This window comes from Sceloporus undulatus, chromosome 3 (genome assembly GCF_019175285.1).
Source record: "Sceloporus undulatus isolate JIND9_A2432 ecotype Alabama chromosome 3, SceUnd_v1.1, whole genome shotgun sequence".
NCBI classification, from domain to species: Eukaryota; Metazoa; Chordata; class Lepidosauria; order Squamata; family Phrynosomatidae; genus Sceloporus; species Sceloporus undulatus.
In genome coordinates, this window is record NC_056524.1 from 173,357,930 (window position 1) to 173,373,132 (window position 15,203).

Here is a 15,203-nt window from a genome sequence, read left to right on the forward strand (position 1 = left end):
TTTTTTTTTGGTGTTGGGGCTTTGTATCTTATTTTTTTTTTTTATTTATTTTTACTGCTCTTTTCTTTTTTTTATTTCTTTTTTTTCACCTGGAATAAAATGATAGAAAACGGGTTTCCCCACGAGTTTTAAAATAAAGATTTTTGCATCACTGGCTGTGTGAATAACTGATACAAATAGATGGTATAATGTTGGGGATTACAGTGGTGGCCCTCGGGTTACGAAAGGAATTCGTTACTTGCGTCCGCTTTCGCTACCCCGATACCCCCCCCCGAAGATAGTCGTAAGCCGAAGTGCCATAGGTGCTTTTTGAATGGGGAAAATTTGTTTTTTTTTTTTTTCCGCGGTCGTGCGAAAAATTAAGCGCCGAAACGTCACCAAATTCTAAATTTCTCGTACCCGAAAAATAACATTCGTCCAATACTAAGGTTTTTCTCTTTAAACAATGAGTTCCAATGGGATTTTTGCGTTATCCCGAACTTTCGTACCTGGGTATTTCGTATCCTCGAGTGGTCACCACTGTAAACCTCTGGGTACCTCGGGATACCGTTAGAATGTTTGATTTAACACATTACAGGTTCCTAACTTTTGTCTGTCCGGCTACGACCCACTCCCTGTCCCTACCTGTTACTTGTATTAACGTAGCCTTTCCTTTGCTTTGTTTTTCATCTGCTATTTGATCTTTGGACTATCGCGGTCTATAACATATTTCTTTTCTTTTTTTTCCCCCCTTTTAAACTTCATATATTATATTTTATTAATATATTATTATTTGCACCATGACTCCATCTTATTCAAATGCTTGCACAGTAAGCAACTGAATTGCAGTGATGGCATCGATGCAGATCCGTTAGTGTGAAATGTATAAGTGGGATGGTTTGCATTGTGTTGAAAAAAAACAAGTTCTGAATGACCCCTTAATGTACCATTGCTCTGTGGTCTATCAGTTTTGAAGCCTGTGCTTCTGGTGTGGGTTGTTGTTATTGTGTGTTACTGTAATATTTAACTATCCCACTTTCCCCCTGAACTGGGACAGAAGGTGGCTCACAAATTAAAGAATACCATGGTGTACATTTAGATAGCATTTAAACTAGTACCAATATTTAAAAAACAAACCCTAATTAAAAGAATAAAATGCAATCAAAAAATAAAAGCACTTAGAAACAGTTGAAACAGTTTAAAATACTAAAAACACATTGAAACAATTAAAAAATAAAACTATTATACCATACATAAAACTTTTCTGGGGCAGACTCAGGGTTGGGTGTTAGATTACCGCAGGCTTCTTTTCTGAGGGACTTCAGCATCCACAAGGGCTACTCATTCAAGACGAGGAATGGGCTCAGGATGTCATGTGCTCACTGAAATCGATGGCCCTGTCCCAAAGAACATCCAAACACTCTGTGTGCATAGGATATGGCACTTTATTCTCTGTTGGGTGAGAATCATATTCTGGTGCTATGCATGATTCATTAATCCAGGTTAGTTAAGATTGGCTGCTGTTAGAAATGATGCACCATGGGTGAGGTAAAATGGGCCACCTAGGGTCGTAAAAGATTTAATTGTTATCCTGAACTTAATTAAAGGAGTTCCGGCTTTGGTACTACTAATACTGTCAAACCCTGGCAAGCAGGGGGATGGAAATAGAAAAATGGTCCAGGAAGTAAATAATACAAGTGCGTCCTAAGCAAGCTTTTTTTTTCTGGCAAGGTAAAAATGCCTCCCCGTTTCCTGTGACCATGAGTAAGCATCCAATAATCGGATGAATTGCCAATATACTGATGACACTCAGCAATGTTGCTGTTTGCCAGCTACTCTTCACTACCCCAACACAAGTGAAATCAGCTTTCAATTGGGGCCAGTTAGCTAGAATAGAAATGAAAATATGGCCACGTCTTGTGTGGGAGTGTTTTGTGGAAAGGCTCGTTCCCCTTGGCAAGTGCAACTCCGAAAGGGTTTGTTTTTGGTTTTTCTTGGCAGAACTTGTTCAGAAGAGGTGTGGCTCTTGCATTTTTTTTTCTGAGGGTTGAGAGGCGACTTGCACAAAGGTCACTTAGTGGGATTTCCATGGTCTCTCTCAGGTCCTATTCAAACATTCAAACCACGACAACCATACTTAGTCTCATGTGATGTGTATTATGGTTTCACCCACCTCCAACAAAAACTCCTAGAGTGTGGGTGCCAAGATGAGGGATTGAGACGTCTTTCAAAAAATAAAAATTATAATCATTATTAGTTATATGTTTTTTCCCAAAAGGCAGGGAAGGAAATCCCTTATGGGGCACAATAGTTGCTGCAGGAATGATTTTATGTGGGCATTACAATGGTATTTAACTCTATGGCCAGGATAGTACAACCGTATATTATTTCATCTCCAATACAATTAGGAATAGCCTAAATAATATGCACTTCAAGGATAGCATTGTGTAATACAATCTTGGAGGATCTTCCCTTTTCCTTGTTTCTTTCTCTCTGATTATCCCCCCAAGAAAACCCTGAATATCACCACAAGTGGCCTTTGCAGAAGATAATAAACTCAGAAACAAATAATTCTGAACATAGGAACTTTGTTTTAATACACATGATCCTTGGCACAAAAAGTCATTCGTCTGCAAGCTGTCTTCTATTTCAGACAAATACAGGTGAGGGCAAGAAATAAATCCGTTTCTGACAGGTTATTATTAAAAATTAGGGAATCGAAGATTTCCTTAGTGATATTTTGTAAAATCTAGTAAGAGATCCAGATCTACTTTTGTCCGCACTTGATGTAGAGCACCTGGCGCCTTATAGAAGAAAGTCTGGGGTGGGCAACTAAAAAGAAAATCTAAACATTCGTGGATAGGGCGCTATACATTAAATAGATAAGATACTCCATATAGTTTAGGAATTAATCTATTGCATTCTACCAAAGATAACATTCTGCTAAGATTGGTTTTGCAAGCTTTCATTCTATCATGAAATCTTCCCACATCAATTTACTCTGAAAAGCAACACTGCAAACTTGGTCAAAAAAAACCACAGCAGTACTTGTGAAGAAAGTTTCACACAGAAGTTTTAGAATGAAGTTTTTGTCAGTGGTGTACTAAAAATGTACTTAGGGGAGTTTACTCAAAGTGGTGATTCAATGGAGTGGGTGTGAGTCCACAAGAATCAAGTTACTGGAAAAAAGAAGCAGTTGTAAACCAATGGGCACAAATATTGGTAGAGGAGCCGGGACACACTGGGGAGAAAATGACGGCCACACACTGATACCGAAAGCTTGAGAAAGTAGTGCCCCAGAGACAAAAGGGTTTTTCCCAAAGTTTGGTCTTCCAAATGTTTTTGGACTTGCAGAAATATTCTAATTGTTAGCCACAAATGGATAGAGGATTTTCTGGGAGTTGAAGTCCAAAAACACACTGGGAGGATCAAAGTTTTGGGAAAACCGGCCATTCAAATCATGGATGATGGTGCTAGGATTTTGGGGACTTGCCCGTGCAACAATTTCAATCTGTTTTTCAGAAGCATTTCCAATCCTGGTTCCCTACCAGGACTTGTACCCATGGGCCCCTAGCATGAGAATCAAACTCCATGTGGTAATCTTTTCCTGTTTTTACCCATCATGAAACTTAAGGCATGGGTTAATACATCAACTGACACAATCCAACAGAAGCTCTGTATTTGGAAGAACGCATCCATTAGCATGACCAGGATCTAATGACAAGGAGCTTTTTGAAATGGGGGACACAAAGGCTACTGTGTCAAGCGTAGTAATGAAATGTCATCAAAACACGACGAAAGTAGCATAGCAAAAAGGAAACGCCAAGGCCCTGCTGGCTGAGAGAGACATGTCACTGCAGAAGGCAGTGTTAAGGGTACAGGGGCCTGCAAAGGTCAGTCCCTGGGGATGGAGAGCAGCCAGCAATTTTTGTCAGCTCACTTTGTTTGTTCATCTTTATATAAGAGAGAAAACGCAGAAGGCCCCCCCGTCAAAGTATGAGGGGTGAGACGAGTGAATGTATTACCTTCATCCATCTTCAAGTTCATATTTTTCAAAACTAATGGAGGGACCGAAATGCTTAGCGACCCCACCCCATGGCCTGATTTACTAAAAGCTTTTGCTGTGCTCTAAAGCAGCAGCCACTCCGCAGTTGATTTAAAGCAACATGGTGACTTGAAGGCTGTCGCCATAACTACAGAACTTAATGCAGTTTGGACACCGCTTTAATTGTCACGATCATCTATGTATCTGTTGATTTGTAGTTTTTTTTGTGGCAACCAGAGCTCTCTCTGAGAGGTAAATGACTCAACAAAAACTACAAACTCCCAGGCTCCCATAGCACGACCGTCCGGCCCTTAAAGCAATGTCCATCTGCACTAATTCTGCAGTATAGATGCAGCCTGAGGCTTCTACTGTTCTCAGGCAGCCTATCTTTTTAACACGTAATGAAGGGAAGAATGAAAAAAATCGTAAATATAGCTGTGCTATTTGTTGGACGGAGACCCTGTTGGCTAGCACATATTGAACCAAAAACACAAAAACAAATATACAAGCCACTCCACTTCTTTGGGAGATAAAGAAAATGTTTAGCCAAAGGGTGAATAATTTGCAGGTCATCCGAGGAAGAGAATGTAATACTTTGATATTCTCTGCAGGTAGCCTCCTTAACGAAAAGCTGGCTGCCACAGCCGGCATCACCTCTCTATAACGCCTACGGCTCTTTTGCTCCCTTGTTAGTTCCCAGGAGGAGAAACATAAGATAGCAGCCATGGAGGTCCATCCGGTATTATTTGGGTAGACCAGGATCGCGGCAGAATGCCTAGCAATCCTTGCTTAGTGTCATTAAAACCTTTTATTTTTAAAAATGATTTATCAACCCAAAATTAACCATAGGTAAAACTATGCAACAAGTAGCAAAAAATGGTAATTCAGACAGTAATCACACAAATCCAATTGCATCCAGTAGGACAGCAGACCCACTTTACCCTGTGGTTTGGCTGCACTTCCAGGACAATTTGTGATCTGGCCCAAAAACATAGTCTCCCTTCTTATACCTTCTTGTTACCTGAAACACTATGTGTGTACATGGAGGAGGGCGGTCCTTCACTTTCCTTAAGATTTTCTGTACCGTCCATGATCCCACATAAGTTTTTGAGGTTTCCTAACAAACATGCCTCCCTTGTGCTGAACAACTCTCACCCTCATAAGCCTTGAATTCCAATCTACCTGGGTTGTCTCATCCTTATTTCAGCCTCATCCATCTTTTGCTTTAGGCTTAAAGAGTTTCCCCAGCCACGCCTGAGGGATATTTGGAGTGGTGCAGGTTCAGCCCGGGACGCAGCACCTTGGCAGCCCCCCGACAGTGGATGCGGAGTGCGCCCTCAGCCTAAGACTTGCCCGCTTTGTTTGCTCGCTCGTTCATACCCGAAGGGTTTTGGCACTTGCCGCGGTACGCCGGGCTGATTCGATTGGAAACTGCCCTGTGGGGACATTTTGCTTTTCAACCTCTTAACTCCCATGGCAACCATCCTTATCCAACTGATGCCCGGGCAGTTTGTCTCCGACACAGATCGTCCCATGGGCGTGGGGCGCAAATTTCCTTACGGAGAAAACACCCTCTGTCCCCCCCCCCCCCAATCAATAGTCTCTATTTGTCTTCTTGTTTTGCTATATCAAGTAGACTGGAAATATCACCGCCAAACCAGGTGTTTAACAGAACACGAAGTTTGCCCTCAGTATTGACTTGTCAGCTATTTTAGTGTTCCCGTTGCAGTCAAACCATCTGTCTATCAATCTCCCGAATGTTCAAGGATTTTGCACTGGGGAACTCTCCCAGGTTCAGCTTTGCCTGACCCTAGCCATTGCATGTATACCAAATTTACTTTCAGCAGAACTCACCTGGTTTTCTCTTCCTGCGAAACATGCCTAGCTCCCCACCCATATCAACTGGTGGCAGCTCAACACTGGCACTCCGTTCTCCCCCCAGGTTTCAGATGAGCTGTCTGGTTGCTTTTTGTGAAGTACAAGATGAATCTTCATTCACCATCCTATTGTTACTGGAAACAGGGAGTGGCGGGAGGATGTTCGGACAGTACTGGTCTGCTCTGAGCTGCCATGCCTTGTGCTCCTAAATTTGCCCCACTTCCCCTCAATACCACAGGCACCAGATCATCTGATATGACACTATGGTCACCCTTGATGGGAGACCACCAATGAATTACCAGGTGCTGTAGGTTTATATTTCAACCGAAGGAAACTGGCAAAACCCCCTCTGCGTATTCCTTGCCTAAGGACAAACTATGAATGAGATATGCTGATGACCCCTGCCGGCCCAAAGACCCGATTTCGCTGCTAGCCAGTAGCTTCTGGACCTCTAACAGGAGGCCAGGGCTATCCTCAGGCAGCAACATGTTTTTTTGGTTTTTGACCCATCCAACTCTATATTCAGAATGGGGAATGTCCAGATACGCATATCACTGTGCATTAACTTGGAGTCTGATTAATTGCACAAATGCCTCCTCATATCCGCAGGCTCAACAGCTTTGCCGGAAAACAGAAAAACATATGGACAGCTGTTGTTCCAGTATGCGCACATGTAGAACAGCCTCTCTCTACATCCCATTGCTACAGTGAACCTCTCAATAGTCCTGTCAGGAAAACAGCGACACACTCTTGTCAGGGTCATTCGGTCCCTTTGGCGCACCCAAGAATTCAGAGCAGCATTTGGAATGGTTGTTTTGGACTACATCCCGAATCCCCCAATTCAAACCTGGACCACTGGGATTGTTTGTAATCCAAAAAAAATACACCTTTCACACCATTGAGAATTAGTGCAGAACTGCAGTCCCAGAGAAGCATGCTTGAGAGGATGCATCTAGGAGCCAAAAATGGCTGTGAAACCAGGACCCAGATGCGCTTTCAGTATTTTAGAGGCAAGCAGGATCCGTGAATTTTTTTTTTTTTGCAGTTGGAAAGGGCAGAGCATTATCCTTCTCTCCCACCTTTACTCTGTTAATGCCAACAGCTGCATCAACCACAACTTTCACTCTCTGTTTGGTTTGCAGTGCGGTCACTTCATGACAACGAAATTTTCCATATACTTGAATATTAAGAAAACAAACACTAAGGACCACCACATGATTTAACCTAACAAAAAGGGGTGATGAAGACGTTGAAAATCAAGATTTTTTTTATACCTGGTTTCAAACAGCATAAAAATGGAGACTATAGTCAGCAGGGAAAGTCAGGAGGAAGCTAAGACATGGAAGGTGCAGCCATGAAGGACTCAGTAAGAATCCTCACGGTAAAGATACATTAGTAGATACCATTTAGTGGATTGTAGATGTTATAGAATTTTCTGATTACTATGTCTGTTTTTGCAAGTTAGAACCGTGAAGAAAAGCTGACAGGGAAAGCGAATCCTTCATTGGAGAAGTGTTGCTGGTGGAGTTCTGCAAATAAATACTACTAAAAAGAGGAATAAATGGCGGCAAATCACGCCTGCACTCTCTATAGACGCAAAATGACTAAAGTGTGGCCGATTCTGTTGTTACTCTGGATATATTATGATAACACATGACTCATTGGAAAAGACAATACTTCTGGTAAAAGGGAAGACAGTAAGAAAATAGGAAGACCACATTGGGATGGATTGATTCAATCAGGAAACCATGGCCTTGAGGTTTGTAAGACTCTAAAGCAGCTGTTTTCCATTTAGCCCTGATTACGGAGGGTCTCATAGTCATAGGGTTCTAATGTGCAAGTTGACTGAAGGCAAATATCAATCGCAATACTCCTTAATTATAGTCGGTTTACATGCTTGTATTTTGAATTTTTATGTATTTTTATGTATTGTTATTTTATGCAAAATACCTTTGGTTCAAACGCAATAAAATTTGATGCCTTTAACTAAGTGGTTTTGTTCATAGCCCTGTAGCGGGCCTGTCTGCTCACGCCAGGAACTGCTGGCTCAGACAGCGTGGTGGATTACATAGCAGCTGGCTAATAGTTGGGCCCAAAGAGATGGACAAGGAGCTTCTATTGCATGGAAGGAATTTGGCTTTTACATAGGTGTTCAAGAGCTTTCTATCGCTCCATTATAAAGTTCTAACACAGAGCGGAAAAATGATGACTGAGAATGTGGCTTGTGAGTATCTGCCCCTCAGATGTTAATTCCCCTCCCTTTCCTAATGGAGAGAAGACAATTCCAACATTCCTCAGCTCAACCTGGTTAAAAGGGTAAGAATTGGCAAAATGTTTCACTTATTAAGAGGTATCTCTGAAGGATCTGGGCTGTGCAACCAAATTCTCTATCTGGTGCCTATTTTTCTTTTTTTTTGTGTGCTTTTCTCTATAAGACTAGGTCTAGAATAGATAGATACTTCCCACCCTTTATGGGGCGTTTCTTGATCTGTCTGTCCCCTTGGCCTATGCAGTTGTTCATTGTTGCTAGAGCAATGTATCTGCATTCAACAAAGGGAAGGTTAAAAAGAGCCGGACCATGGAATCAACCCTTTTCTAGCCTCCATCTCTGTCTCCGCAGAGGAGTCTTGTGAGCGACCCTTCACACTCAGGGTTACAGAACTCTACCAGCTAGCTAGTGTTGCTCAAAGGAACTGCGAAGGGATTTCATTGACAATTAAACGCAGAGTGCTGTGGGGCTCGTTGCCACAGCATGTGATTTCCTCCAGTTACTATAGGGCAGCGGTTCCCAACCTGGGCTCTGTGGAGCCTTGGCTTTGTGAGTCCAAACGGTGGCAACCTTTGCAATAGAGGGATTTGCATAGTTGTCACCGGACTGAGTAAGCAACAACTGCCTCTGGAAGTTTTCTTCATGAAAGATCTCTGCATTCCCAGCTGGTGACCTGAATTTAAGCAAAAAAACTTTTGCAGACTGATTATTCGGGAGCATATAACTCCACACACTTCATCCACACATTTATACACATATAAATGTCTAACACCCTTGTTTTAAACAATATGCTTATTTCCCCCTCAGAGCCACTTTCTTTATGGCACTTTACCCAAGCTTCTGCAACAGGCCATTTGTTAAAACAGTTGGCTTAGCAAACTGGGGATGGCCATGCCAGCGGCTTTACAGCAGAAATACCATTTTGTTTACACATCTAAACAGGCACTGTGGAATAGCCTTTAAGAATGTAAGCCTTTCATACAAGTATGAGAGTGATAGACAGGTCATTTCAGTAGCTACGGAAGTTTAGATTGCAAGAGATAGATTTTCAAACCTTGACGTGACTGATCAGCATTCACATTCATTGATAGTCTTAAACAAGCTGATCTTAAAAGGTGGGACCAACATCTGCACAATAAAAATTGCAGTTACCCTTAAACTACAGTCGGACCTCGGTTTTCGTGGGGAATCTGTACCCGGACCCCCCCACACACAAGGAGATTGCATAATATTCAAGCCCCATAGGCTAATGGGGCAGTGCCTGCGAGCATGTGCAGGAGCGTATGCTGTGGGGGCCACGCGCCATTAAAAACAATGGAGGTCAACCCTCGTGAAATTCAAGACCGGGACTCAAGTCTGCGAGCAGGAGGGGCGACTATAGCTGAAAACTCACCTTCTTCTCCAACTCTCCAAACTTAATTCTCAACCGTCCAAATACTTCTTTTTCAGCGTATATGGGGCAAATGTCAAATGGAAGGGATATTGCATCTCCTTTGGTCATTTTATCCATCTATATAGCAAAAAGTGGTACATCTAGCCTGGAGGGAAGATGTGGGCTTGGGATTGGAGAGAGTTGAAAATGGTCCTGAGGCCACTATGATGTTGCCAAACTGCTGGTACGCAAACAGTGGGGACCATATTTTCTTTCAGTTAAGGGCTACTATCTTCAAGTGTAATTGGCTGGGGACTGCATGTCAACAGGGCATGACAAAGCCTGTAGTGGTGAGACCAGAGTTCATACACAGGTGCATCCACCTCTTCACTCTTTTAGCTACTTCCTTCTTTCTCCTTCACACCTACCTGGTGGAGCGCTAGGACTTGAAAACTGGTTAGATGAAAAAAAGGCATTTGACATCAAGGCAAAGGCTTCATGGAATCAGGCAAAGACAGCAGGTTGCCCACCCATGCTACAAATCCAAATTGAATAACACTTTCTGACCAGATCCAGGGGGTACCCGGGCTACGAAATACCCAGTTTACTAAATTTCCGGGATACGAAAAAATTCCCTAGGACATAACTGTTCCGGGTTACTGAATGTTTTTTGGGTACGAAGAAATTTTTGGTGCTTTTCGGCGCTTTTTCGCACGAAACGCTGCTTTTCCCCGCTTAGCCGCTATGGTTTTCGGCTGCGAGCTTTTCGGGTTACGAAAGTGGCCGCGGAACGAATTATTTCGTAACCGAGGCACCCCTGTATGACTCTGTGCCCATTTTTGATTACGGGATGACCCAAACCGACTACAGGAAACAATAGAGCTGGGAGCGTGGTGTTCTAAGGGAGCCTTATACACAAAAGCAAGCTCCCTCTATCTTGCCTGCCTTTCTGTGTGAAAGAAATTGGGCCATCTCACTGACAAGCCACGGAAGCTGTCAGCTGTCTCAACCTTCTTCCCTTTTAATATCTGGCGCAGGGCACAACAGATTCTATGGATTTATGCCTGTAGAAAGTTCACTACTAGTTAAATTCTTGAGGTTACCCCGAAAACAGAAATGCCCCAGAGTACAGGGTGGTGGGACCCATTGTCATTGACTAGTACTTTTACAGCGTTAAGTGCTCTGTAAAGATCAGCTTTAATATTATACGAAAGAACAAACTTCATCATAGCTCATTATGGGGGAAATTACAGGTGAGAGCACACACATTGGGTTGCGGGACAGTAAAGTCCCTAAAGAAAACCGGTTTGTTGTATTGCCAATCCCTTCTACGCTTATTTGGCCATATTTGGGGCAGGCAGCTTAAGAATAGTAGATAGATGTTTTGACTTTCTGACATTTAACAGCATAATCAACGCTGGTTTTGGTTTCCCCATCCCTCCCTTTAAAAAAACTTTTAGGAAAACTTCAGGGGTAGGGGAAAGGCAGGAGGAAGTTTGCTTGCGTCATCTAAGCATTCTCAGCTCACAATACTCAAAAAGTCCAGCTACCACTGATGCAAGCAGTATTTTCTTTGGTATCTCCACGCTCAGTCGTTTTTCTCTGAAGAGGGGACGGAAGCAGCTGCAATATTCCAAGGCTAATTATTCTAGTGATTTGTGGTGGGTTTTCTTCTGAGGGATATAAAAATCTAAACTAAGGAGAAAACGAGGAAATGCGTTGTGTATATGTATAAGGAAGGGCGTTAAGATAAAAGGCAATTTGAGAGTGCACCAAGTTTCTGCTTGGGTATTCTTGAACGAAAAACATTGCACGTCTTTCACAGTCTTGCCTTCCGGGGCTTGTTTTTCGTGCAGCAATGGAACGTGGTCATTCTGTGGAGATTAGCCTTTCATTCGGAGCATCAACAAGATGGCTATTGTCAGCTGGTAAGAGCCACCGCAGAATTCCACCATTCCCATCTGAGTTGTTTGCAGCCCAGGTTTCTCTTTCTGCTTAGGTTTTATTGTTTGGGCATGGCAAAATCCAAAGCCGTCCCTGTGCGCAATTTCCACATGGGCCTCATGAGTCGCGTAACCGTAAAACCCAGTCTTTGGTTTTTCCAAACCCCTCATAAGCCTCTGCTTCATAATGGCGACAAAACTCTTTGTGACTCAGTTCACCGTTTCCTGATGGAGAAAATGCATAACAACTAAGATGTTCTTAAACAAACAAACACCAAAATGGTCCAAAACTTTGAAACGGCCGCAGCTCATGTTCAAAATATTTTGGGCTCCACCCAACATTGTCACCGCTGTGGGTAACATGTCACTCTTAACATTTCTTTAATATAAGATCACTTATGATGCCTAAGCTTAAGTTCTAGCATAGCCTGAAACCTACTTAAAACCTTTTGCATTGCGAGAAAAAATGTGGAGGGGGGGATTGTTAGAGAAAAAAACCAGCGAAACTGACAGAATACCTGTGACTTGGACATTTGGCAACATTGTCCATTTTGGGCAGAAACCTATCATGTCCTCCCCTGTGTTCTCATTCACAGCCACTCATCTACTTTCTTGTACACTCCAAAAACCAGTCTGTGATTAAAATTCTCCGGTTGTTGTTCTGGTGAGAGGCTTTAGAGAAGCAGGGCGAGTATGGTTGTGTGTGTGTGTTCGCATCTGTGCCTTTCAAGCTTGACTGTTGACTTATGGCGGCCCCATGAATTTCACTAGGCAAAGAATACTCAGAGGCTGGTTTTGCCAGATCCTTTCCTCTGCAAATACACATATTTTCCTTCAGTCCCAAATTTCTCGTATTGCGAGTAGTGCCGACACTGAAATTATTCATGCCATACTCCTTATTGTCTTGTTCCCATTGGTCATTATGCTGGCAACTTTTCTTTGGATGCTTGACTGTACCTCTAAATGCTATCTGAAGATTTTTACACTTCCACACAATGCTAGAAATTTGGCACACTGAAGGAAATTGCCATTTCTTTTCCCTTAGCTAACTCTCCACTTCTCACTATGAACAACAACAGAACTGTATAATTACTGAAGAATTAAAAAGCCACAGACTGTTCTTTTTTGAGTATACCTCATGAATGAAATGCAAGTGGCTTTAGTGAATGAAGGGACAATGAGTTGGCGGACATGATAGATTTGCCCCCAAAAATGACAAAACAGTGATAAAATGACAGGGACCAAAAACATATGGGCAGAATCTTTTTTGGAGTGACACTGGTTCTCATTTTGCTCGCTCCTAGTACACTCCTGTTTGAGCTGGATCGCCTTAGAAGAGTGAAAGGAGGAAAATGCACTCTCATCCCTGAACCACAATTAGTAACCCCTTTAAATGTAGCCACGGGAAAGCAAACAAATATATGAGGCACAGTTATTACACGGAAAGTTAAGAAGCCCCAGGCTCTTTATTTAACCTACAAAATGTCTATGCTTTATGAACTGAGATGCAGTAAAAGTTCTCCAATCAATGAATGCCTCTGTTACATTGGAAAACAAGCTCTTCCTCAAAAAGTAAACTGCAGCAAAAATCTTGAAAAAAACTACAGCCCACAGCCCCCATATGGCAAATTAAGCAGCTCATGCATGTACTGAAGGTCATGTTAGATTTATTTTCTCCTTCCTCATTTCCAAAATATTTCCAAATGGCTACAGTTTCTGACGGGACTGAGCTCACCCGAAAACTGAACTTGCATCTTATCTTGACTGTTCATTCCTCCAAGCCTCAGAGATTGCAACCTATAATAAACCCATTACTGCACAATTAAACTAGCATCCTGTAATTTCATACCCCGCTGATCCTTCTGATAGCACGACACGGAAGATTGTCTTTTTCGCCAACAGAAAATGGTTGTATCAACGTCTATTAAAACTAGAGGTTTGATGACCCTCATAGACAGCCGTGCACACCGCCGGCATTCAGTGCTATCTTTTATTCGAGTCACTATACCTGGAAATCTTCATTTTGCAGGCATTTCTCATATGTGTTGAGCAGAGTAAAGGTTTTTTTAAATACCCGTACATTGAGTAAAACAATGATACATTTCTTTTTTTTAAAGCATTTGTACTTTTCCCACTTACATTTCTGCACCGTTATTCCGACAAATCCCTTGTTTGTTTTAGATTGGTTATCAGAAGGACAAGGCTTATCGATTCAGCAATTGTTTTGATATTTCGCCAGAAACAAAAAATAGGGTCAATTAACAGATTTTGCAGGAAGAGATTTCTTAATGACACATTCAGAGCGGCTCTGGTAAAGCAGTTGCAGGATCACAAAACAACAGACGTACAGATCACTACTGTATAGAGTAGTTAAAGCATCCTTTCCTTTCCTCTAATTAATCACTATCCTACTCACTTCAGCAGTATTGATCAGTGTTTAACTTGGTCCCCCCATCTCTTGCCTGCCGGGACCCAATGATTAACTTACTTATGAGCCCTGATACCAAGACTCAAGAAACACGGTCCCAATTCGGCATCCCAGCGTCTGTGGATTCCCATCAGAAAGAAAGAAAATATTGAATATCGATCTTTTATTGTTGGTGCAATTCAGTAGCCAAACACAGCCTTCTGTAATGTCGCAAGGTTACGTTCTCATATAACCCATGCTAGACACATCCCTCCCCTGAAATTCTGTTTGAAATTGTTTGGCTTTGGGACATGCAGAAAATGGGAAGAAGAAATATAAAAAAGGGAAACATGACGGGCGCAGATGCCTAAGTGTGGTGAAGCGGGAAACTGGCTCTTGAGTTCTTCACCACTTCGAAAACTGTGATGTAAGGAGCCTTTGTTTAAACTAAGGAAAGGTTTTGAAGGTGACTCAACTAGGTGCAGGACTATAGTACAGGAATGTTCTAGCAACTTTATGTGATTTGTAGTCAGTTATGAATCCTATAATTCATTTCAATGATGGTCAATGTCTATTCTGCTGTATTCATTCTGATCATTTTATTTTGCCTCCTATTAATTTACCACACTATACTGTACACTTCTACCTCTCGGGTGGAGAGCCACTTTCCCTCCACCACACCACACACTGATTCTCCATGGGATCCCAGGAGACCCATAAACCCCTATATCATCGCCATGTTTAACTATTGAATGGGTGTCATATTGAGACAACTTTCTTTTTGCTTGCCCCAAAAACTAGGATATGGAGCAATGGATTCAACCGCTACAGGAAAGAGATTTCTACCTCAACATTAGGAAGACCTTCCTGTTCAGCCGTTTGAATATGCTTCCTTGGAGTATGGGGTCTCCGTCTTGGAGGATTTTCCACCAGAGGCTAGATGGTCATCTGCCGGGAGTGCTTTGATTGAGCGTCCTGCATGGCAGGGGGTTGGACTGGATGGCCCTTGAGGTGTTTTATTTTGGCTTCCTGTCCAGTCTGAGTGAAAATAGGCGCTGGACCCAAAAATGATGTGGAAATTGCCATTATGCCCCCTCCCTCCAAAGCTTCAGGCGCACTATTAACTATTTTTGGGTGTTGAAAATAATTTTTGTTAATTTCGAGGGAAGAAAAGCGGGGAGAAAATGGCCTTGGTGCTGCACTTTGCACATCTCTAATTGATATATGCCCTTGTTTGCATATTACTGTGAAGTACAAAATTTCAATATGCTTCTCTACAAGAACAATTTCTCTATGCATTTAGCATAAAC